General features: G+C 36.0%; 1 protein-coding gene across 8 annotated transcripts in view; it reads left to right on the top strand.

Annotated features, from left to right (window-relative positions):
- LINGO2 (leucine rich repeat and Ig domain containing 2) overlaps nucleotides 1–26,212 on the top strand; it is a 1,190,714-nt gene that overhangs the window by 295,436 nt on the left and 869,066 nt on the right. The gene's annotated exons all lie outside the window — the stretch shown is intronic.

Here is a 26,212-nt window from a genome sequence, read left to right as displayed (position 1 = left end):
GTCACAGAAAAGAGAAGATTATTTGTTTCTGTACATTTAATGTACTTGTATTTGTAAAGAATACGAGATAGGGCAAAGTAATGGCATTGCTTAAATCCCTATATTATTTTATATAATAATCATATGAATAATATATGGGTATCATGTTAAATATGAGGAAACTTAAGTTTCAGAAAAATTTAGCTGGGATTCAGATCTAAGTCTTTCTGACTACCAAGCCAGTGTATTTTTTTACTAAACCATATGCCTTTTTAGCGAAAGGTTCTATAGTGCATTTTCTTTTTTTTGTCTCATTTTTAATTTTTATAACACTAGAGTACAAGGAGCTAAATTTTCACTACTACACAAAAATAACAGTGCAGGTTTATAAACAACTTGTTATTTGATTTTATACCAACATTCTCATTATGATATTTCTTGCTCATATTCTAGCTGTCACCTTATGCATAAGTAGTCACATCTGTCTTGGCTCTGAAACAGTGATACATATTATAAAATTCATAACAGATCTTGGAAAATATTCTCATTTAATACAGTGACAACAAAACATGAACTAAAATAAAGCCACGTGTAGCATAAGCGTACAAATTACCGAGTAATTCAAATTTAATTTCTTTGGAACTGAGTGTAAGAAAAATATTCTAAATTGTGCTGGTTTTATAAACAGCTAGCTTGAATATCAACAGAGTTACCTGAAATGCTTGCTTCCTTTGGCTTTCAGATCACACTCTTCTGCATTTCCTCTACCTCTCTGCTCTGTGTCCACTTTCCTTTTGTTTTTTAAATGTTGGTGCCCATTAATATTCATTCCTGGGCTATCTTCTTTTTGCTATTCTGAATACTTAATGTCATTAACTACTAAGCATTTCATTAATACTTTATTCTGATAATTTCCAAATCTTTATCTCTAGTTTAGATCTTTCCTAAAATGGGTATATGTATACTTGGGTACCTCTGTATTTAAACGTAGATGACCAGCAGTTATCCTCCATGCCAACAACTGAAATCAATATTTTTATTCTTAGATCTGTTCAACATTCTTTGTCTCCGATATAAGTAAGTAGTATCAAAATTCACCCCATGATAAAGAGATCTGATGTCACCCTTGGCTCTCCCTCCTATGACGTCCAAATAATGCTCAGATTTTGTCAGTTCTGACTGCCTTATAATATCTATCAAATATCCACCTCTCTTTTAAACCATTTTGAACCATCAGGATTTTTCTCAAATTACTGCAATTAACTCCTGACTGATACTTGCCCTACCAAACTAAATAATTGTATATAGTTATGATAAGGAAAGAATTTGGTAACAGATGCAGCAATATCAAAGTAGATGAATTCAACAATATAGAAGATCAAGGAAGAGATACATATATATAAAGACATATAGAAATTACATTGTAAACTCTGTCACATCAGTAAGCAAATTGTGTACTTCTAAAAAAATGCTGTGAAAGGCTGACACAACTAGCTGTTGATTGACAAAAAAAAAAAAAAATACCGTCACTTCTCACTATTAAAAGGTAATTTAAATATCTAAATGTAAAAAATAAAGTAAAAGAATAGAGGAAACTATAGCAGTCTATTTTGATATTAGAGTGAGAAAGTTCCTACTAAGCAAAGAAATGAAACTCGAAGTCACAAAAGAACTGACAGATTTAATTATATAAACATTAAAAATGTCTATAGTGAAAGGCACCACAAATAAAGATAAATTTAAGCATGAAGCTGGAAGCAAATAATTGTAACATGTAAGACATATTCTTATTAACCATAATAAAGATATAAATAGCTCATAAAAATCAATATAAGAGCAACCAAATAGAATAATAGCAGAATTGTCAAAAGGTATGAATAGCTTATTTATAGAAAAAACACACTAAAGGAAACATGAAATGTGCTATTATATGTCATTTTATTCTTTATCAGAAAAGTAACTAAAAATAATAAGATACAATTTTCTCCCCCCAAGTTTATAAAAATTAAAAGAATAATAATATCTAGTGTTGTTAAGGTCACGAGGAAATGGTCAATGGTATTCCATGTTGATGGTAGTAGAAATTGCTTTTCTGGTGAACAATTTGTTGGTTTCTAGCAATTTAGGAAAAAATTGCATATAGTTTTTCCAAAAACTAATCAGACAATGTACAAAAGTAAACTTACTTAGATGTTAATTGTAGGATTGTAATGGTGGGAAAAAAAAACAACTAGCCATTGGTAGGGGAATGATTAACATTCACAAGTGTCCATGTCAGGGAATATCACCCAGCTATTAACAACAGACATATGTTCTGACATTAAAAGAAGGCCATCATATGCTAGTAATTTGGAGGACTGAATGGATAGTAGGAACCTGGTTTGTGTGGGAAAAGCAAACTAACAAAAACTCATACTAGTAGGAAACACTCTGGAAGATTAAAGTGTTAAAAATATTTACTTCCAAGAAGGCTGTTGGATTCGGTAGACAAGGGAAGATGTAAGGAGAGACTTTCACATTTAACTGTATATTCCTCACATTTAACGGTGTATACTTCTAAATGATTTGAATCTTTATATAACAAGCATGTATATGTTTTTTAAATTTAAAAGACAGGTATTAGGTACTTAAAATATTTTCAAAACACTCCTTATAATCATTATCAATGCAGTCACTGCTTGAATATAATCAAAGCCGACAACATTTAAATTTTGTGAAAAAATAACAGGATTTTTTCATGGGATACTTGTATACGAATGAATTTTTTTTTCTGAAAGTGTAATAATAATAATTTAATTTTTAACTAAACCTGTCATTGTAGTACTAGCATAACATTCTTTCTGTAAACCAAAATGAGTTAAAACCTGTTGAAGAGACACTACTAGACAATAATATTTAATGTGTTTAAGTATTACTCAGCATAGAAACTTAAGTATCTGACAAAATAAAACTTAAAAAAGTTACTGTTCCTTTTTCTTATGCTCTTGAGTTTGTCTAATAATTTTAAATAAGTATATATGAAGAGAAAATGTCTTTTCAATATTTTTTCTTTAAATTTTAAGTTGCTTTTGTTTTTAAGATGTTTATATAGTATTTGTTCATTTATAGGAAACAAGTTATTAATAAAAATATGAGTGTGGTTGGTCAAAAATATTCTTTTTGTAGGTTTGTTTTCAGGAGTAGGCTAGAAAAATAAGTACAATTGCATTGGGGACCATTTTTACCAGTTCTGAACTTAGTGTCAAACTAGGTATCTTTGAAAGCATGAATGAATGGATAAATAAATGAATATTTCATCATGACCTTCACAAATTTTATCTAAAGTCTATGAACGCAATCCCAATCACTATGGAAAATAAGGGGGAAAAAAAACAAAGCCCTAGAACTTGACCTCTTAGAGCTCAGTAAACTCTCTATAAATGTTTTCCTATTTTCCAATGAAAAGCCTTAATAGTGTGCTATTAGATTTTGGCATGAAAAATGAATTTTGAAATTCAGATATATCTCAACCTGTCTCAACCACTCAGTACATTTTTCTTGAACATGGTTATTTGCTGAGGTAAAAAATTCTATCAACAAAGAACAAGTTTGTTATTTCTTAAACTTTGTTCAAAGATTGGACACTGGGATAAGGATAAAAAATACTTTTCAACAAAAGGGTGATGAAATGAATAAGGTAGTAGTAATAGGAAAAAAGAAAAATTCCCTTACCATTGAAAAATTTAAAAAATGACAACTTTAGAATTTCGAAGTATCCTACAGCTTTTATTTAGTCTAAATTCCCATTCTAGAATATGTTGCTCTGTGCTTAAGAAATATTTATATTTCTTCCTCTTTATTTGACTATTTTCCTTATTGTGACCTCATTAAGTGCATAAGTATTCCCTAGATAATTTCTTCCAGTATTGATGATAAGTAGCAGAAAGGTTAATTGTCAAAGAGCTGTAATAATGTCAATGAAAGATTTCTTTTAAATCATATGGAATGTGTATGATTTTGGAATGTGTATGATTTTTCGTCATCTTAAATAACTTTTCAAGTTATTTAAGTAATTGGGAAACAATTCTCTGGGAATAGAAACCATATTCAACCCAAAGGTACAAGTGTTCATTGTAATAATAATGGTTTTTAATAGAGTTGCATGGCTATAATGAGTCAGGTGTTAATTTGACTGATACTCTTGAGATTTTTCTTCTCTATCAATTCCTTTCTAGCTTCAAGATTTTAGCATTAATGTCTAAAGTCAGTAGCAGAGCTGTAGAATCCAATTTGTTCTCCCTTCCATTTCTTACCTTCAATAATGATAGTGAAAATAAGAAGGACAAAAACACTATGAGATAGGTAATATTAGTATCCCCATTTGAGATGAACAAATTGAGGCTCAGAGATATTAAATATCATCCCGACACAAACATATAGCATGTGATGGTTCAAAGACTTGGGTATAGGTCTTTGACTGTAGAACCCTAAACCTTTACATAGTAAGACATATTGCTGCACTATTACTCTAACATTTCCTCCTATTTCTTGGCTTATGCTATTTACCCCCATTTAATGTTTCTCCTTGTTCATCTCTGCATATTTGAGTCTGGGTTGTGCATTTGACACAATTAACCTATATCTTGCTATTAATTAAACCTTTATTGCCAGCAGTGTAAGGGAAGGAATTGGACCATATTTATTTGGCCATCTAGTCTAAATTTTGAAACAATTCAGTAAATGTTCTCTGACTTAGTGATTTATTATTTAATTAAAGTAAAGATGTCAAATACTAGTCAACATTACAGCTGACTTTGTTAGCTGCTGAAGAGTTTGCAGTTGTGGAAACTAAAGGAAAATGTGAGACGGTGCTTTTGCCCGGTGGATGCTTGTTCCTTAGATAAGGAATGTGATCTACTCTTATTTGCGTAAGCTATTTCAAGTATTCTTGAATTTTAACTTGGAATTTTAATTGGAGACTTTAATTAAACTTCCCTATAAAGCATTTAACAGACTGGCTCCTTTAAGTGCATACAAGTAGTAAAATAAAGGAAACCTGTTTACTGTGCTGTTTTTCTTTCTTTCTTTCTTTTTTTTTTTTTTGCAGTATGATTTTTAATGGCTGTATCACATCCCAACACATATATGTGCCACACTTTCTTTACCTTATAAATTATCTTCTTTTAGACATTTAGGTTCTTTCCATATGTGTATATGAATAGTGCTGCAGTGAATGCCCTGATACTCTACATGTTAGAGCACACTTCTGGTTCTTTGTGATAAATTCTTAGAGTTGGAATAAAGGTACATGCATAATATTTAGACTTTTTAATTTTAACATCTTTATTGGAGTATAATTGCTTTACAATGGTGTGTTAGTTTCTGCTTTATAGCAAAGTGAATCAGCTATACATATACATATATCCCCATATCTCCTCCCTCTTGCTTCTCCCTCCCACCCTCCGTATCCCACCCCTCTAGGTGGTCACAAAGCACCAAGCTGATCTCCCTGTACTATGTGGCTGCTTCCCTCTAGCTATCTATCTTACATTTGTTAGTATTCATAAGTCCATGCCACTCTCACACTTCATCCCAGCTTATCCTTCCGCATGTCCTGAATTCCATTCTCTACATCTGCATCTTTATTCCTGTACTGCCCCTAGATTCTTCAGAATATTTCTTAGATTCCATATATGTGTGTTAGCATCTGGTATTTATTTTTCTCTTTCTGACTCACTTCACTCTGTATCACAGTCTCTAGGTCCATCCACCTCACTAAAAATAAATCAATTTCGGTTTTTTTGTCTACGTAATATTCCATTGTATATATGTGCCACATCTTCTTTATATATTCATCTGTCGATGGACAGTTAGGTTGCTTCCATGTCCTAGCTATTGTAAATAGAGCTGCAATGAACATTATGGTACATGACTATTTTTGAATTATGTTTTTCTCAGGATATATGCCCAGTAGTAGGATTGCTGGGTCATATGGTAGTTCTATTTTTAGGTTTTTAAGGAACTTCCGTACTGTTCTCCACAGTGGCGGTATCAACTTACATTCCCACCAACAGTGCAAGAGGGTTCCCTTTTCTCCACACCCTTTCCAGCATTTATTGTTTGTAGATTTTTTGATGATGGCCATTCTGACTGGTGTGAGGTGATACCTCATTATAGTTTTTTTGTTTGTATTTTATTAATTCTCCATATGCCTTTTTGTTTTATTTTTTTTATTTACTTTTTAAAAAATCTTTATTGGAGTATGATTGCTTTACAATAGTGTGTTAGTTTCTGCTTTATAACAAAGTGAACCAGCTATGCATATACACACATCCCCACATCACTTCCCTCTTTGGTCTTCCTCCCTCCCAGCCCTCTAGGTGGTCACAAAGCACTGAGCTGATCTCTCTGTGCTGTGAAGCTGCTTCCCACTAGCTATCTGTTTTACGTTTGGTAGTGTATATATGTCCATGCCACTTTCTCACTTTGTCCCAGCTTACCCTTCCCCGTCCTCATGTCCTCAAGTCCATTCTCCACTAGATCTGCGTCCTTATTCCTGTACTGCCCCTGGGTTCTTCATGACCATTTTTTTTCTTTTTTTTTTTTAGATTCCATATATATGCGTTAGCATATGGTATTTGTTTTTCTCTTCTGACTTCACTGTGTAGGACAGACTCTAGGTCCATCCACCTCACCACAAACAACTCAATTTTATTTCTTTTAATGGCTGAGTAATATTCCATTGTATATATGTGCCACATCGTCTTTATCCATTCATCTTTCGATGGACAGTTAGGTTGCTTCCATGTCCTGGCTATTGTAAATAGAGCTGCAGTGAACATTGTGGTACATGATTCTTTTTGAATTATGGTTTTCTCAGGGTATATGCCCAGTAGTGGGATTGCTGAGTCGTATGGTAGTTCTACTTTTCTTTTTTTCCATAGTGGCTGTATCAATTTACATTCCCACCAACAGTGCACGAGGGTTCCCTTTTCTACACACTCTCCACAGCATTTATTGTTTGTAAATTTTCTGGTGATGGCCATTCTGACTGGTGTCAGATGATATCTCATTGTAGTTTTGATTTGCCTTTCTCTAAAGATTAATGATGTTGATCATTCTTTCATGTGTTTGTTGGCAATCTGTGTATCTTTGGAGAAATGTCTATATCGGTCTTGTGCCTATCTTTGGATTGGGTTGTTTGTTTTTTTGATATTGAGCTGCATGAGCTGCTTGTAAATTTTGGAGATTAATCCTTTGTCAGTTGCTTCCTTTGCAAATATTTTCTCCCATTGTGAGGGTTGTTGTTTCGTCTTGTTTATGGTTTCCTTTGCTGTGCGAAAGCTTTTAAGTTACATTAGGTCCCATTTGTTTATTTTTGTTTTTATTTCCATTTCTCCAGGAGGTGGGTCAAAAAGGATCTTGCTGTGATTTATGTCACAGGGTGTTCTGCCTATGTTTTCCTCTAAGAGTTTTATAGTATCTGGCCTTACATTTAGGTCTTTAGTCCATTTTGAGTTTATTTTTGTATATGGTGTTAGGGAGTGTTCTCATTTCATTCTTTTACATGTAGCTGTCCAGTTTTCCCAGCAGGCTGTCTTTTCTCCATTGTCTATTCTTGCCTCATTTATCAAAAATGAGGTGACCATATGTGCCTGGGTTTATCTCTGGGCTTCCTATCCTGTATCATTGATCTATATTTCTGTTTTTGTGCCAGTACCATAGTGTCTTGATTACTGTAGCTTTGTAGTATAGGCTGAAGTCAGGGAGCCTGATTCCTCCAGCTCCGTTTTTCTTTCTCAGGATTGCTTTTGCTATTTGGGGTATTTTGTGTTTCCATACAAATTGTGAAAATTTTTGTTCTAGTTCTGTGAAAAATGCCAGTGGTAGTTTGATAGAGATTGCACTGAATCTGTAGATTGCTTTGGTTAGTAGAGTCATTTTCACAATGTTGATTCTTCCAATCCAAGAACATGGTATATTTCTCCATCTATTTGTATCACATTTAATTTCTTTCATCAGTGTCTTATAGTTTTCTGCCTACAGATCTTTTGTCTCTTTAGGTAGGTTAATGCCAAGCTATTTTATTCTTTTTGTTGCAGTGGTAAAAGGGAGTGTTTCCTTCATTTCACTTTCAGATTTTTCATCATTAGTGTGCAGGAATGCAAGAGATATCTGTGCATTAATTTTCTATCCTGCTACTTTACCAGATTCATTGATTAGCTCTAGTAGTTTTCTGGTATCATCTTTAGGATTCTCTATGTATAGTATCATGTCACCTGCAAACAGTGGCAGCTTTACTTCTTTCTTTTTGATTTGGATTCCTTTTATTTCTTTTTCTTCTCTGATTGCTGTGGCTAAAACTTCCAAAACTATGTTGAATAATAGTGGTGAGAGTGGGCAACTTTGTCTTGTTCCTGATCTTAGTGGAAATGGTTTCAGTTTTTCACCATTGAGGACGATATTGGCTGTGTGATTGTCATATATGGCCTTTATTGAGGTAAGTTCCCTCTATGCCTGCTTTCTGGAGGGTTTTATTATATATAAGTGTTGAATTATGACAAAAGCTTTTTTCTTTATCGAGATGATCATATGATTTTAATTCTTCAGTCTGTTAATACGGTGTATCACATTGATTGATTTGCGTATATTGAAGAATGCATTCCTGGGATAAACCCCACTTGATCATGGTGTATGATCCTTTTAATGTGCTGTTGGATTCTGTTTGCTAGTATTTTGTTGAGGATTTTTGCATCTATGTTCATCAGTGATATTGGCCTGTAGTTCTCTTTCTTTGTGGTATCTTTATCTGGTTTTGGTATCAGGGTGATGGTGTCCTCGTAGAATGAGTTTGGGAGTGTTCCATCCTCTGCTATATTTTGGAAGAGTTTGAGAAGGATAGGTATTAGCTGTTCTCTAAATATTTGATAGAATTTGCCTGTGAAGCCATCTGCTCCTGGGCTTTTGTTCTTTGGAAGATTTTTAATCACAGTTTCAATTTCAGTGCTTTGATTGGTCTGTTTATATTTTCTGTTTCTTTCTGGTTCTGTCTTGGAATGTTGTGCTTTTCTAAGAATTTGTCCATTTCTTCCAGGTTGTTCATTTTATTGGCATATATTTGCTTCTAGTAATCGCTCATGATCCTTTGTATTTCTGCAGTGTCAGTTGTTATTTCTCCTTTTTCATTTCTATTTCTATTGATTTGAGTCTTTTCCCTTTTTTCTTGATGAGTCTAGCTAATGGTTTATCCATTTTGTTTCTCTTCTCAACGAACAAGCTTTTAGCTTATTGATTTTGCTATTGTTTCCTTCATTTCTTTTTCATTTATTTCTAATCTGATCTTTATGATTTCTTTCCTTTTGCTAACTTTTCAGTTTTTTTGTTCCTCTTTCTCTAATTGCTTTAGGTTTAAGGTTAGGTTGTTTATTTGACATGTTTCTTGTTTCTTAAGGTAGGATTGTATTGCTATAAACTTCCCTCTTGGAACTGCTTTTGCTGCATCCCATAGGTTTTGGGTCATCATGTTTTCATTGTCATTTGTTTCTAGGTATTTTTTGTTTCCTCTTTGATTTCTTCAGTGATCTCTTGGTTATTAACTAGTGTATTGTTTAGCTTCCATGTGTTCGTAATTTTTACAGATTTTTTCCTGTAATTGATATCTAGTCTCATAGTGTTGTGGTCAGAAAAGATAGTTGATACGATTTTAATTTTCTTAAATTTACCAAGGTTTGATTTATGACCCAAGATATGATCTATCCTGGAGAATGCTCCATGAGAACTTGAGAAGAAAGTGCATTTTGTTGTTTTCGGATGGAATGTCCTATAAATATCACTTAACTCCTTCTTGTTTAATTTATCATTTAAAGCTTGTGTTTCCTTATTTATTTTCATTTTGGATGATCTATGCATTGGTGAAAGTGGGGTGTTAAAGTCCCCAACTATGATTATGTTACTGTCGATTTCCTCTTTTATGGTTGTTAGCATTTGCCTTATGTATTGAGGTGCTCCTATGTTGGATGCATAAATATTTACAATTGTTATATCATCTTTTTGGATTGATCCCTTGATCATTATGTAGTGTACTTCTTTGTCTGTTGTAATAGTCTTTGTTTTAATGTCTATTTTGTCTGATATGAGATTGCTACTCTAGCTTTCTTTTGATTTCCTTTGGCATGGAATATCTTTTTCCATCCTCTCACTTGCAGTCTGTAGGTATCCCTTGGCCTGAAGTGGCTCTCTTGTAGACAGCATATATATGGGTCTTGTTTTTGTATCCATTCAGCCAGTCTATGTCTTTTGGTTAGAGCATTTAATCCATTTACATTTAAGGTAGTTATCGATATTTATGTTCCTATTACGATTTTAATTGTTTTGTGTTTGTTATTGTAGGTCTTTTCCTTCTGTTGTGTTTCCTGCTTAGAGAAGTTCCTTTAGCATTTGTTGTAGAGCTGGTTTGATGGTGCTGATTTCTCTTAGCTTTTGCTTGTCTGTGAAGATTTTAATTTCTCCATCAAATCTGAATGAGATCCTTGCTGAGTAGAGTAATGTTGGTTGTAGGTTTTTCTCCTTCATCACTTTAAATATGTCCTGCCACTCCCTTCTGGCTTGCAGAGTTTCTGCTGAAAGATCAGCTGTTAACCTTATGGGAATTCCCTTGTCTGTTATTTGTTGTTTTTCCCTTGCTGCTTTTAATATTTTTTCTTTGTATTTAATTTTTGATAGTTTGATTAATATGTGTCTTGGCGTGTTTCTCCTTGGATTTATCATGTATGGGACTGTATGTCTCCTGGACTTGATTAACTATTTCCTTTCCCATATCAGGGAAGTTTTCAACTATAATCTCTTCAAATATTTTCTCTGACCCTTTCCTTTTCTCTTCTTCTTCTGGGACCCCTATAATTCGAATATTGGTGCATTTAATATTGTCCCAGAGGTCTCTGAGACTGTCCTCAATTCTCTTCATTCTTTTTTCTTCTCTGTGTCAGTTATTTCCACTGTTTTGTCTTCCAGGCCACTTATGCATTCTTCTGCCTCAGTTATTCTGCTATTGATTCCTTCTAGAGAATTTTTTGTTTCATTTATTGTGTTATTAATCATGGTTTGTTTGCTCTTTAATTCTTCTAGGTCCCTGTTAAAAGTTTCTTGTATTTTCTCCATTCTATTTCCACGATTTTTGGATCATCTTTACTATCATTACTCTGAATTATTTTTCAGGTAGACTGCCTATTCCCTCTTTATTTGTTTGGCCTGGTAGGTTTTTATCTGCTCCATCATCTGCTGTGTGCTTCTCTGTCTTCTCGTTTTGTTTAACTTACTGTGTTTGGGGTCTCCTTTTTGCAGGCTGCGGGTTCATAGTTCCTCTTATTTTTGATGTCTTCCCCCAGTGGCTAAGGTTGGTTCCGTATGTTGTGTAGGCTTCCTGTTGGAGGGGCCTAGTGCCTGTGTTCTGGTGGATGAGGCTTGATGTTGTCTTTGTGGTGTGCAGGACGGCACTGGTGGTGTGTTTTGGAGTGTCTCTGACCTTATTAAGATTTTAGGCAGCCTCTCTGCTAATGGGTACGGTTGTGTTCCTGTCTCGCTAGTTTTTTTGGCATAGGTTGTCCAGCACTGTAGCTTGCCGGTTGTTGAATGGAGATGGGTCTTAGCGTTGAGATGAAGATCTCTGAGAGAGCTTTTGCCATTTGATATTACATGGAGCTGGGAGGTCTCTGGTGGACTAATGTCCTGAACTCGGGTCTCCCACCTCATAACCACAGGCCTGACACCCTGCTGGAGCACCAAGACTCTGTCAGACACATGGCTCAGAAGAAAATGGAGAAAGAAAGAAAGAGAGAGAGAGAGAGAGAGAGAAAGAAAGAAAGAAAGAGTATAAAAAGAAAGTTATTAAAATGAAAAAGTTATTAATAATAAAATAAAGTAAAAGTATTTAAAAAAAGAAAAAAGAAAAAAAGAAGACAGCAACCAAACAAAAAAACAAATCCAGCAAAACAAGCACTAAAACTATACTAAAAAAAGAAAAAAAAAACAAAAACGGACAGACAGAACCCTAGGCCAAATGGTAAAAGCAAAGCTATACATACAAAATGACACAAAGAAGCATACACATACACAGTCACAAAAAGAGAAAAAGGAAAAAAAATATATTTTTATATAAAAAATGTATTTATATATATATTTAAAAAAGGAAAAAAACAACCAAATTAATAAACAAATCTACCAGTGATAATAAACTCTAAATACTAAACTAAGGTAAACATAAAACCAGAAACCAGTCAGTCGCATACAGAAAACCCCAAGTCTACAGTTGCTCCCAAAGTCGACCGCCTCAATTTTGCGATGATTCATTGTCTATTCAGGTATTCCACAAATGTAGGGTGCATCAAGTTGATTGTGGAGATTTAATCCGCTTCTCCTGAGGGTGCTGGGGGAAATTTCGCCTTCTCTTCTTTGTTCACACAGCTCCCGGGTTCTGCTTTGCATTTGGCCCCGCCTCTGCATGGAGGTTGCCTGAGGGCTTCTGTTCCCTGCTCAGACAGGATGGGGTTAAAGGAGCAGCTGATTCAGGGGCTCTGGCTCACTCAAGCCTGGGGGAGGGAGGGGTTTGGAGTGCGGGGCGAGCCTGTGGTGGCAGAGGCTTGTGTTACATTGCAACACGCCATGTGCTCCAATGTGAGGTGTGCCGTGTGTTCTCTCAGGGACGTTGTCCCTGGATTATGGGACTCTGGCAGTGGTTGGCTGCACAGGCTCCCGGGAGGGGAGGTGTGGATAGTGACCTGTGCTTGCCCACAGGCTTCTTGGTGGCTGCAGCAGCAGCCTTAGCATCTCATGCCCGTCTTTGTGGTCCGTGCTGATAGCCACGGCTGGTGCCTGTCTCTGGAGCTCGTTTAGGTGGTGCTCTGAATCCCCTCTCTTCGCGCACCCGAAAACAATGGTCTCTTGCCTCTTAGACAGGTCCAGACTTTTTTCCCAGACTCCCTCTCGGCTAGCTGTGGTGCACTAGCCCCCTTCAGGCTCTGTTCATGCAGCCAACCCCAGTCGTCTCCCTGGGATCTGGCCTCCAAAGCCCGAGCCTCAGCTCCCAGCCCCCACCTGCCCCGGCGAGTTAGCAGACAAGACTCTCAGGCTGGTGAGTGCTGGTCAGCACCGATCCCCTGTGCAGGAATCTTTGTGCTTTGCCCTCTGCACCCCTGTTGCTGTGCTCTCCTCCGTGGCTCGGAAGCTTCCCCTCCGCCTCACGTGTCTCCGCCAGTGAAGGGTCTTCCTAGTGTGTGGAAACTTCCTCCTTCAAAACTCCCTCCCCAAGTTGCAGGTCGTGTCCGTATTCTTCTGTCTTTGTTTTTTCATTTTTCTTTTGCCCTACCGAGGTATGTGGGGTGTTTCTTGCCTTTTGGGAAGTCTGAGGTTCTGCCAGTGTTCAGTATGTGTTCTGTAAGCATTGTTTCACATGTACATGTGTTTCTGATATATTTGTGGGGAGGAAGGTGATCTCCACATCTTATTCCTCCACCATCTTGAAGGTCTCTCCCTACTGTGCTGTTTTTACCAGCAATACACTTAGTTTGAAAGGTTACTGGAGACTCTGTGTGTGTGTGTGTGTGTGTGTGTGTGTGTGTGTGTGTGTGGGTACATTTGCTTATACAGATGCTTTTTTATGGGTAGAGGGGTGCTAGAATATTTATTTATCCATGCTAAACCAACCAGCTGGGCTGAATTTTCTTCAACTTGAACTTCAGAAAACCTACAAAGATTACAACCTAGTTTTGAGCAAATGTTCACCTTGATGATCTGCCTCACCTTTCTGGTCAAGAACTGAGCCTACATTGTAATATATGAGCTAGAATCTAAGATCTAGTGGGGGGACTTCCCTGGTGGCGAAGTTGTTGGGAGTCCACCTGCCAGTGCAGGGAACACGGATTTGAGCCCTGGTACAGGAGGATCCCACATGCCGTGGAGCAGCTGGGCCCATGCACCACAACTACTGAAGCCCGCGCGCCTAGAGCCCGTGCTCTGCAACAGGAGAGGCCACCACGATGAGAAGCATGCACACTGCAATGAGGAGTAGCCCCCGCTTGCCACAACTAGAGAGAGCCCACGAGCAGCAACGAAGACCGGACAAAAAGCCAAAAATAAATAAATAATTAGATCTAATGGGGAAATTAAAGCCTAGGGAAAAAAAGTTTCAATGTTAGAAGCCAGTGAAAATGCAAATCAATGATTTATTTCCATATGAGAAAAATAATTTATGTGGTAGGTGGTAGAAAAACATACCAGTAATCAATTATATATTTAAACTTTATAGTGATTGCTGAAGCCCAGGGTTTTTGTTGTTTTTTCTTTTTCCTGAAAAAACAAAACTTCAATAGCATCGCATTTTATGTATAAAAGCTTTCATTCTGTTGCCTGTTATCTTATAATTAGACATTTATCAGTATATCCAGATTGGAAGTAACAATGAAATAGTCCAAATAGTCATTTGACAAATAAGAAAACTGAAGCCAAAAAGGGTTAAGAGGTTTGACCATGGAAATATTGCTAGGTTTTAGCTGCATATGGACTAGAATTTAGATCTCTTAGTCCTCATTCATATTTTCTTCCCGTTGCACCATGAACTCTAAATTCCACATTTATTACAAAGGAAATTTTAAACACCACTGCTTGTCATATGGCATTGGAGACCTAAACTTTGACTCAAGCATGATTGAAAATGAACTAGATTTTGTTCAGTAGAATTGCCATAGGGGCAAGAAATTATTCACTACTACGTGCCCAGAGACAAAAGCAGTGCTTAGCATAGGAGATGCTCAATATTTGTTGAATAGTTGAATAAAAGTGACCAGTGGACGGTGATGCCCACCACACTGCTTGGACAGAATCACAAGCACCAGCCAAGCTGCTGAGGACACTCCAGGGAGGAAAAATACTGTATTCACTTGAAGTGGAGGAAATATCAGCATCTGCTTATCTGCCAAGGGTACCTGCTTAAAATAAGTTTGTGTGCATTTGCAGGAACTTGTGAGTCTCCTATTGAAATTGAACAGGAGACTGATGAGTTCCCGGGAACACCCACAAATCTTCCTACTCATTTCTGCTTTAAATGGACAGTATGCTCTCACTGGTGCTTACTGCTGTTCTCAGCGCCTCCACGTTTTGAGTCTAAGTTTAAGTTCTAAACAAAAAATGTAATGTAAAATAGTTCACTTATGCAAGGCTCAATTCATCAATTCATCATGGACACAGGTAGGTTTCCTTGATCAGCTCCTCAGCTGAGGTATCCGGTCGAGGGAATGTCTCTTCTAGAGTAAGTCTAGACAATATCTTTGTAAATTGAGCAGATAGTTTATAAGAACCATTTTAAACGTTGTCCTTTTGGTTTTATAAGACTTAAATTATTCAATGAAATGAATGCCAGTGTTTATATGAATGAGAATTTTAGACCTTTTAGGAAAAGAAAAAATTGAAAAATTATATGCTTATATATTATATTAGTATTTCCCTAAATTTTTTCCTGTTTATATTTGATCAGGACTTTGTTTAATCTATAAATGTCTAGACTGTTTCTAAGTTTTTTTCTGAGAAACTATTTCCACTGTTCATATTCATTTGTAGTATCAAATCATGTAATTACTTGTTTATACTTCAGTATTGTTTAATGGACTATATTTGGCATCAACATTTACAGCATGAATCTGTTCTTAAACTTGTTGAAGCAGTCTTTCATGAAACTACACAAAGGTGATCCTTTCTTTATAGTTACTTCTGGTACTTTTTAAAGAAGGTTGACAAACTCAAACATTTTGGAAGGCAGTGTGAAGTAAACAAATAAAGTTGACCATATGTATGCAACATTAGGGTGTAGTAGAGACTATAACTAATATGGCTATATCTAAAGACTTTCAAATTCACTTAGAAAATATATATACCTAAGGTGGTATTTCAATTAAATACTCTATAATAATGAGTGTCAAGTTCATCCCTGTGACTTTCTTTATTCCTCAAAATTTTATTTTCAAAAGATTCAACACAGTTCCTTACATTTAAGCTTAGACTGCAAACTCTTTTATTCCCCGTTTTCTTTCTAAAACAGCATGCTTCTTTTATTTATTTAGTTAGTTAAAGTCCAGATTTTGGAGCTTCTTTCTGTAGGATTTTTTCAGTTGATTTTAGTTATCCTGGCATAAATATGGACAAATATTTAATAAATTGAGAACATATTTTTCAGACAGAAGTACTGTCAATCACTGGTCAGTAGGCCTTCTTTTTCCACCATCATGATCTGGTATTACAGTTCTCATCATTTTTTCCCCATATATCTATACCCATAAGGTGATCGTTCCTGTGAGATAATATTGCTGACTGTGGTTTAGATAAAATAATTTGTGGGCCATGCTCTCTTGCTCGTAGCTTGGCTGTGAGATGCACTCTGAAAAGCTTATCATATCAGAAAGTAGCAAGGTGGCGTAAGTATTACCTTGAACATGCACTTTGTTTTTAAAAGCAAATCGTCCACTGACACTGTTCTTTAATATTAGTAATAAATTACTGGTCTCTCCAACGTAATATCAGGTACAGTCAGGACATAGTGGTTGAGAACCACTTTTCTGGGACATAGAGTTCGTCCTAATGCCAACAGCTTTCTTAGACCAGTGACAAATTATGACAGATTATTGCCTTAATCCAGGGAGTGCATCTGACCCTTGCCCTTAATAACTAGAGAGAATAAATTTTCACCGTCTTTTCCCAGGCACAGATCAATACCATGAAATTTATATGTCAGTTGACTTCAAGTCAGCAAACATCTATTGAGCAGCTACTTTCAGGTGCTCTGCCAGATTTTGGAATAGAAATTGACAAGGAGAGTGTCTGTAAAACTGTGTACATTATTATGATAGTATTACATGGTGTATAGATCTCACTCATGGTAGATCATACATTAGGCTTTCTTCGTGTCCATACCCTGCCCTCTATTACCTTAATGCAATGTGGCTAACCCACTGGTGAACAAATCTTGTGTCTGAAATACTGTAGATCCTCTTCAGTTTAAAAGTCTGCATATTCTCTCATCTCTATCTGTAATATGAAGGAGCTCTGACTTCTACTTCTATATTATTTTTCCCCTCCCCTCTTTCTCTGTCTTTTAACGTTCCATTTAAAAGTATTATATTCAGTTTATTTCATGTTATCCAAGTGGTAACTCCTGAATGTTTCTTGCATGTTATCTCATAAAAACAAAGCAAGTTGTTCTTTTATCTTTTTTTTTCTTGATACTGTTTAAATGTGTGCTCATTGTCTGTCCTTCACTATCCCCTCCTTGAACCTCACCCCCCGCCCCCAGAACCTTTAGCTTCAGGAGAGCTCTTCCTAAACTCTGATATTGTTTTTATTGACACTTCTTTTTAAGTAAGACTTTTAAAATAATCTGTTTTAAAGGCCCCAGCGATTATAGGCATTACAACCACCCCAGCAAGTAGGTCATGATGTGCTAGTTATATGGCATGCCCTGATTCTTCTTCACTTTTCCACAAGACCGACTTTACTTATCTTTAAGCAAAACTGTCATATCAAAAATAATTCTAATGATGAAAAGCTTTAGAAGGGCAATAATAATAATGAAAATGATTTTCATTTAGGTAAAATTATCTGAGTGTGAGGATATTGGGAGTGTCAGCAATAGAGGACTCTGTTCTTACAAGATTTCAGTTGCTGAAGTAGATATTAGAGTTGAGAGAAGAAACATCTCCCTGGAAGTACAAACTATTTGTGAAAAGTTTTACTATGGCCAAACATATCAGAGAAAACCAGGGCATTTATAATAAAAGAGGGGACAAAATAAAACTTTAGGAACCCAGATTTTCTAATATCAACCACTTCTGATCTTTAAAGATGATCTTAGCCTCATCAGAATAAATTTGGGACATTATGTAGAGAGAAAATCAAACAAAGACCTACTCCTGTAAAAACAGCAAATCAAAAATGAAATCGAGCCATACGTCTTAAAATTGGAAGAAAGGAAATAGCAATAAAAGGAATTGCGTGAGTAAATATGATGATATACCCTGTGCAAAAACCCAGTGGAACATACTTGTTCCTGGAAGCTTAGACTGTAATTAAGGCTTCATTTGTCATTGTCTTCAAATCTGAAGAAGCCCTGTCTTTTTAATTAAACTCCATTAACTCAGGCACTCCTGCCTACTATGAATTAATTCTCTCTTCCAATTGTTATTTCTAGGAGGACCATACCATTTTAGAACTGCCACAAAAATGTATGTTTTTCTCATAGTGCAGTTCTAACTTGGATTCAATTCTTTCAGTCTCTAATTTTCATCCTAATCATAAATATTAGCCAATAAAGTCTTTCAAATAATTCTAGAAATGCCATTGTTTATATTAATACTTGATCTTCTCTGCACTAAATGGGTTCTCTTTTCCCACTGTATATTTTACTTCTGAGTTTAACTAAAGGCTGTGTTAGTAAATTGAAAGCATGATAATCTAGCAGAATAATCCACCTTTAGGTTTATTTGTAATTGAAACATAACTCATTGATTTGGTAAATCTACGAGAATTTTATCAAATTTAAAGGAACTCTAGGATATTCTCTTGATTTGGATAAATACAAAAAATAAACTTTTAATGTCTTATTTACCCACCATAGACCCCCCCCCCCAAAAAAAAGAGTCCAAATCTAATCACTATTTATCGGTAAGGTCACTCTCACTTGTTGCTCCAACATGAATTACCAAGATGCTAAGCAGGTTGAATGGTGCTTCTAGGAACCTCAGTGGAATAGGATCCAGTGTATGCAGAACTGGAACTTCTTTGGGGAATTCAGTTGTTTGTACTGACCAAAAATAGTGATTCCAGTGCTGGCATGGTACCCCAGATGCCTAACCTGCATGCATCCTATTCAGAAATTCCACTTCCTAGGTAGGTAGGGTGCCAGTCTATTCCTCAGAAAGAGCACAATCTTATACAACCAGAAAGTCCCATTTTAATATTTGTTGTGTTCAGTTTCATAACACTCCAGTCCTTATAATAGTCTCCCCTAATGCAGCTACAACTTGAAATATATTTTCTCATAGATGGATTTTTATATTTGATTGCTAGCAATCAAATTCAGCTGTATAATTAAATAGTGCCACATGGGCCTAAATAGTAATATATATATTGTTTTGTATATTTTCCCTAGGAAACCATATTCTGAGTTCTGAACCATTGACCTATGTATGTCTGAACTTCTAAACACAGTTAACTTATAATTTGGGAATTGTCCACAGATAGAGAAATGTAGATAATTGAACATCTCTTCTGGTCCTTTGAAGTACTCTAAATATTTGTTCTATTTAGATCGCTATTTTTAACATTTAAAAAAACCTAGCAGAAATCATGTACTTTTCTATAATAAAGCTCTATATATTAACAAAACCCAAAATTATATCCACTCACTCTGATAGTGATTTTTTCATGCTGATCAGAAAGACTGTTGCTCAAACTGCAGAAACAGCTGTGATGTAGTTGGTTAATCAGACACAATTATCAAGGATCCATGATAAGTGGGCACGGTGCTTGAATTGTATATATAGGACATAATCCATCTTTGGAAGAAAAAAAGAGCATACTGAGAGTTTGTAGAAAGAAAAAAAGTGTTCAAAACAAAAGCCATAGGGAAAAATAACAATGACAACATAATCCTTGATTTCTTTTTGTATTTTGTTTGACTAATTTTTCATTGTGTCAACTTTGGGTAGATACTGACTGTGCTATTCACTAAGAATATACAGTTGAGAAAAACTGGCCTGATGCTTGTCTTCATGGGATTTACATTTTATGACTAATAAATTTGTTAATGTAATTAACAACACACTGAAACATATATGAATTACCCTGATATATTACCAATATTTATGCTGAAGAACAAAAGCAGGTGCCGTGAGAGCACAAAGAGAAAGGCCTAACCTATTCTGAGTTGGGGGTGTCATGAGGGCTTCCTTTAGGAAGGTATGTTTTATCTGGATCTGATAACTAAGTAAGGATTAAGAGAGTGAGTGAGGTTAGAAGGATGAGATGAATATTCTAGACAGAAGGAATGGTATATGCAAATGCCCTGAGATTAAAGACAATAAGGACATTTACAGCAATTAAAGAAGACTAATATGAATTAAAGCATAGGGAGTAAAGGAGAAAGTAGCTAAGGTTGAGTTTAACAGGTAGATAATGGTTCCAGATGATGTAGTGTCTTGTGGGCTGTGTTATTATTCTAAGAGTTGGGATGCTTTTGATGTATTTGAAGACAAGTGGAAGACATTAAACATAATAGTATTTTAAAAAAAGATAACTACTGTGTATATAACAAGTCAGAGGGACATGTGTGGACATAGGGGACCAATTTTAGGAATACTACAGGAGTTTAGAAGAGGGCCATGGCAGCAAAGATATTTTAAAAGATGGATTCATTGGAGAGATATTTTGCAAAGAAAAATGAATTTTCTTGGTGATGATGACTATCAGAGGTAAAGGACAGGGTGGGATGTCAATGAAACTACTAGTTTTCTAGCATGAGCTACTGAATATGTCTTGGGTGTGTTTTGTGAGAGGAAGGACAATGAAAGAAGATGGAAAGGTTGAAAACTGCTCTTTTAGAGGAGCAGAACTATTTTCTAAAGCTCTCTAGAGTATTGACATTGATAATCTGCTAACCTGGTTCTGTAGAAGGTTTATTACCTGCTAAGCTGATAGAATTTTAATGCTGAAGTACTACTGAGGTTTAAAAATAATTACCATTTGTTCAGTGCCTACAGTGCTCTAACTGCACCAGACACTTCACATTATTATCTCCAAACTTCTCATAATCCTTATATAAGTATTATCCCTGCTTCGCAGATAAGCAAATGGCAGAGCTGGGTTCAAGCCCAGCACTGTGTGACCCCAGTTGTATACTTAGGACATGTTATTCTACGTTTCTTCATCCACTGTGAATACGCTGATAGAGAAATATGCCTTTCTAGTGGCTAAGTGAATTTAAGTTATCTCTACTGCCCTTTGGAAGCTTTTTCCAAGAATATAAAAAATTTAATTTCATCTGTGAGGGAGGAGAATTAGAAGTAACAGGCAGTTTGGGGAATTGAATGTATGGTGCATAAAGTGGTTACAGGTTTTTAATATTGTTATTATCATGATCACCCATGTGAAAGTTATTAATATAGTGGTGCACTGCTTCAGATGTTAAGTGCTATACAGATAGATTAATCCAAAATACAATTGGTAATATTAAAGTCTCAAAACCCACTGAAAATGGATGATAGTTAACATGAAAAAAAGGTTTTCAGTACTTTTAGCACTTTATACTTAAAATGCTGTCCAATTAGTAAATATAAAAATATCATTAAAATGACTGTCAAATCTGTATTGTTATGTGTTTCTGAAAAGTAAAATGCTTTCTTAGGAAAGTATCGGTGCCCTTTTGTGGACCACTGATGATTTTAAAATAGAATATTCCTCCAAGAGGAGAGTCTAATTTCTTTGAAGTTATTTATATTATCCCTGGTGTTTACCCAATGAAATTATTGGAGTTTGTAGCTGGTAGAAATCGTAGAGCTAATTAACTTCAATGGGCTTATTTTATTTGGATAAATAACTGTTAGGAAGATTAAGAAACTGGAGCACAAAGAAGTTAAAGAACATATCAGTTTCACACATAGTTATGTTTTCTGATTCTCAGTCCAGTTCTTTCTGCTACCCTTCTCTTTTTGAGTCCCTAGTCAATTGTCACAGCAGCAATTCCAGAATTGGTTTTTCTTCAGGAATTTCTGAGTTTTGCCCAGATCTGCCCACAGTGGTGATACTGAAGTCAACCATCCCTATACATGCTTAGCATGTTAGCACCGGGGGATCTCCATGGGGAGGGCTATGGGTCAGGGTGGTCATTTTCAAAAGTGCCCATGTGAGCCAATTAAAAACTAATGAGGTAGAAATGCCTTCAATCAATTGGAACTCAAAGCTGAGGTGAAAATGATGGGACAAAAAGGCACAAATTGCTGTGATAATTGGAAGAAACCTTGTGTGGAAGCTAGTTGTGTTTGAAATTCCCCAGAAAAGATTTTTTAATACACCTGACTTTCTAATGATGTGTTTTGTGGTGTTGTTTGGGAAAAGTTCTAACTGATGTTATTCAAGGATAATGTAGTGTGGTAGAAGAATAACAACAAAGCTAGCATTAGCATGATCAGTCCTAATACTTCTGGTTAAGTTCGGTGTTGCTACTTATCCATATGAGTTTGGGCAGGTCATTTTATTCTATTTATTTATTTCTATATAATCTTTATTTGGTGTGGACTCGCAGGATAGTAAGGATGAGGGAAGAAGGACAGTAAAGCAGAAAAAGAGGGTAAGCAAATATAAAGTGGTGTATTATCAAGCTGGCCACTGCTTCGCAAAGAGACACAGCTGTGTGCTCATCTCATGGGATGTCTGACAGGTAGTATAGATCTGCTGTGCCTCAGAACAGACTGTTAAGTTTGGGAAGGAAAAAAAGAAAAGGATGCATTCATCAGTGGTTTTTTTTATTAATTTATTCATTTTTATGTATTTATTTTTGGCTGTGTTGGGTCTTCGTTGCTGCATGTGGGCTTTCTCTAGTTGCAGCAGTGGGGGCTGTTCTTCGTTGCCATGCCTGGGCTTCTCATTGCAGTGGCTTCTCTTGTTGTGGAGCACCAGCTATAGGCAGGAGGGCTCAGTAGTTGTAGCACACAGGCTTAGTTGCTCTGCAGCATGTGGGATCTTCCCGGACCAGGGATCGAACCCATATCCCCTGCATTGACAGGAGGATTCTTAACCATTGCGCCACCAGGGAAGTCCCCATCAGTGGTTTCTTATGTCTCGTGTCTTATTGGCCAAAATTCATCCCATTATTTTAAATTTCCCTGACTTCCAGGTTGTGTTACCTGGCCCCTTAGCGCAGCGTTGGGAAAGCTTGAGCCATGGTGAGTCTGGTCAGGTAGAACTTGGGTGATGAGCTGCTGTGGTTCCTGCTAGGGAAGACTTGATGGAGACTATGTGGAAACCCAGCCCTCTGTCCCTCTGGAAGGCTGAGAAAGCTGGTACTGTGAGGAGAGGTATCAATGGCAGTGGCTGGCTGGGTCTCACTTGAGTAAGCAACCTAGGAGGGGTGGATGGGACCAGGTTGGGTCAAGCAGGTAAATTTCATCTGTGCTGTTAGCAAAACCCCATTATCCTCATCTTACTGATGAGGAAACTGAAATTAGAGAAACAAAGTAAATTGGACAAGTAATTTTAGAACACAGACGTGGTTCAATGTCCTTTATAAGAAGAATACTATATTTTAGTCTTAACTATCACGGCTGTCTTAAAGAACAATTGACATAATTTATATGAAAGCATTTTGAAAACCTTGAATCACTTTGCAGATATTGTTGAGTGAGAAAAGTGGCAATGCTATGGACCCGTGCTGTATTAGTCCATAGACTCATCAGAGATATGTTAATGACACATAAAATAGTAAGGGTAAAAGGGTTGGATATACTTGGCAGAATTTCTTTTTAGTTGATTATTTTTGGAGGGGGGGTGATATGAATCATGAAATTTAGTTAGGGAGTTACTAGGTGATTAAGTTACTAGGTTGATTGATTAATACCCCTTCTGTTACATAAAATTTGGACACTTCTTCCAAGAACACATGAAATAAAATGAAGAACATAAATACATAGAGCATCAAGTCCAGAGAACATGAAGACTGATTAGATAAGTGTGGCATTGAATCTGTAGATTGCTTTGGGTAGTATAGTCATTTTCACAATATTTATTCTTCCAATCCAGGGACATGGCATAATTCTCCATCTGTTTATGTCATCTTTGATTTCTTTCATCAGTGTTTTATAGTTTCTTTTGCCTCCTTAGGCAGGTTTATTCCTAGGTATTTTATTCTTTTTGTTGCAGTGGTAAATGTGAGTGTTTCCTTAATTTCTCTTTCTGATTTTTCAATGTTGGTGTATAGGAATGCCAGAGAGTTCTGTGCATTAATTTTGTATCCTGCAACCTTACCAAATTAATTGATTAATTCTAGTAGTTTTCTGGTGGCATCTTTAGGATTCTCTATGTATAGTATCATGTCATCTGCAAACAGTGACAGTTTTACTTCTTCTTTTCCAATTTGTATTCCTTTTATTTTTTTTTTCTTCTCTGATTGCCATGGCTAGGACTTCCAAGACTATGTTGAATAAGAGTGGTGAGAGTGGACATCCTTGTTTTGTTCCTGATCTGGTGGAAATGCCTTCAGTTTTTCACCATTGAGAATGATGTTTGCTGTGAGTTTGTCATATATGACCTTTATTATGTTGAGATAGGTCAGAAATAAAAACAAAAATAAACAAATGGGACTTAATTAAACTTAAAAGCTTTTGCACAGCAAAGGAAACCATAAAAAAGACAAAAGACAACCCTCAGAATGGGAGAAAATATTTGCAAATGAAACAGACAAAGGATTAAACTCCAAAATATACAAACAGCTCATGGAGCTCAATATCAAAAAAAACAAACAATCCAATTAAAAAATGGGCGGAAGACCTAAATAGACATTTCACTGAGGAGGACATACAGATGGTCAAGAGGCACGTGAAAAGATGCTCAACGTCACTAATTATTAGAGAAATGCAAATCAAAACTATAATGAGGTATCATCTCACACTGGTCAGAATGGCCATTATCCAAAAATCTAGAAACAATAAATGCTGGAAAGAGTGTGGTGAAAAGGGAACCCTCCTGCTCTGTTGGTGGGAATGTAAATTGATACAGCCACTATGGAAAACAGTATGGAGGTTCCTTAAAAAACTAAAAATAGAACTACCATATGACCCAGCAATCCCACTACTGGGCATATATCCTGAGAAAACCATAATTCAAAAAGAGACATGTACCACAATGTTCATTGCAGCACTATTTACAATAGCCAGGACATGGAAGCAACCTAAATGTCCATGGACAGATGAATGGATAAAGAAGATATGTCACATATATACAATGGAATATTACTCAGCCATGACAAGAAATGAAATTGAGTTATTTGTAGTGAGGTGCATGGACCTAGAGTCTGTCCTACAGGGTGAAGTAAATCAGAAAGAGAAAAACAAATACCGTATGCTAACACACATATATGAAATCTAAAAAAAAAAAAAAAAAAAATGGTATGGGTGAATCAAGTTGCAGGGCAGGAATAAAGATGTAGACATAGAGAATGGACTTGAGGACACGGGGTGGGAGGGGGAAGCTGGGGCAAAGTGAGAGTAGCATCAACATGTATACACTACCGAATGTAAAATAGTTAGCTAGTAGGAAGCAGCTGCGTAGCACAGGGAGATCAGCTTGGTGCTTTGCGATGACCTACAGGGGTGGGATAGGGAGGATGGGAGGGAGGCTCAAGAGGGAGGGGATATGGGGACATGTGTATGCGTATGGCTGATTCACTTTGGTGTACAAGAGAAACTAACACAGTATTGTGAAGCAATTATACTCCAATAAGATCTATTAAAAAAAAAGATTGGGTTTAACTCTAAAAAAAAAAAAAAAGATTGACTAAAAAGGCCAAGGGTAATTTAAAACACACATATTCAGGCAAGAGAATCTTAGTAGATAAGTCAGTAACACCTTCCTAGGATTTTTTTTTTTTTGTATGTCAAAATATTTAACCTGAATCTAATAATGAGGAATCAATCAGACAAATCCAAATCGTTGGACATTTTCAGAAACAACTGGCCTCAGCTCTTTAAAAGTCTCAATGTCATTTAAGTCAAAAGTAGCAAAAGGGCGGGGGAGCCATTCTAGAATATAGGTACTAAAGGGTATGCTGAGTGAATGCAATGCATGACTCTTCTTTAAATCTTGGATAAAAAAACAAAGACAGGGAAGAGAAAAGTAGCTATAATGAACACCAATGAGACAACTGGTAACTTTGGATATGTACTATATATTAGGTAGTATTATTATAGCAGTGTTTTTTCTTGAGATACTGGTATTGTTATTTTTCTTCAGATAGTGGTATTTTAAACATCTAACGGAATGTCCTCTTCTCTTAAGAGATCCATGTCAAAGTATTTGGGAAGATATTCCATGCTCTCTGCATCTTGTTTTCAAATGGTTCTAGCACAAGTGTATGCATATGTTTTATGCACACAGACTTGCATCAAATATTTAGAAAGAGAAAAAGAGATCTAGTAGATGTGTTAAAACGTTAATGTTGAAAATAGGT

Source organism: Globicephala melas, chromosome 6, assembly GCF_963455315.2.
Source record: "Globicephala melas chromosome 6, mGloMel1.2, whole genome shotgun sequence".
NCBI lineage: Eukaryota > Metazoa > Chordata > Mammalia > Artiodactyla > Delphinidae > Globicephala > Globicephala melas.
The sequence above is the reverse complement of the archived record's forward strand: the minus strand, read 5'-3'. Positions and strand labels throughout refer to the sequence as shown.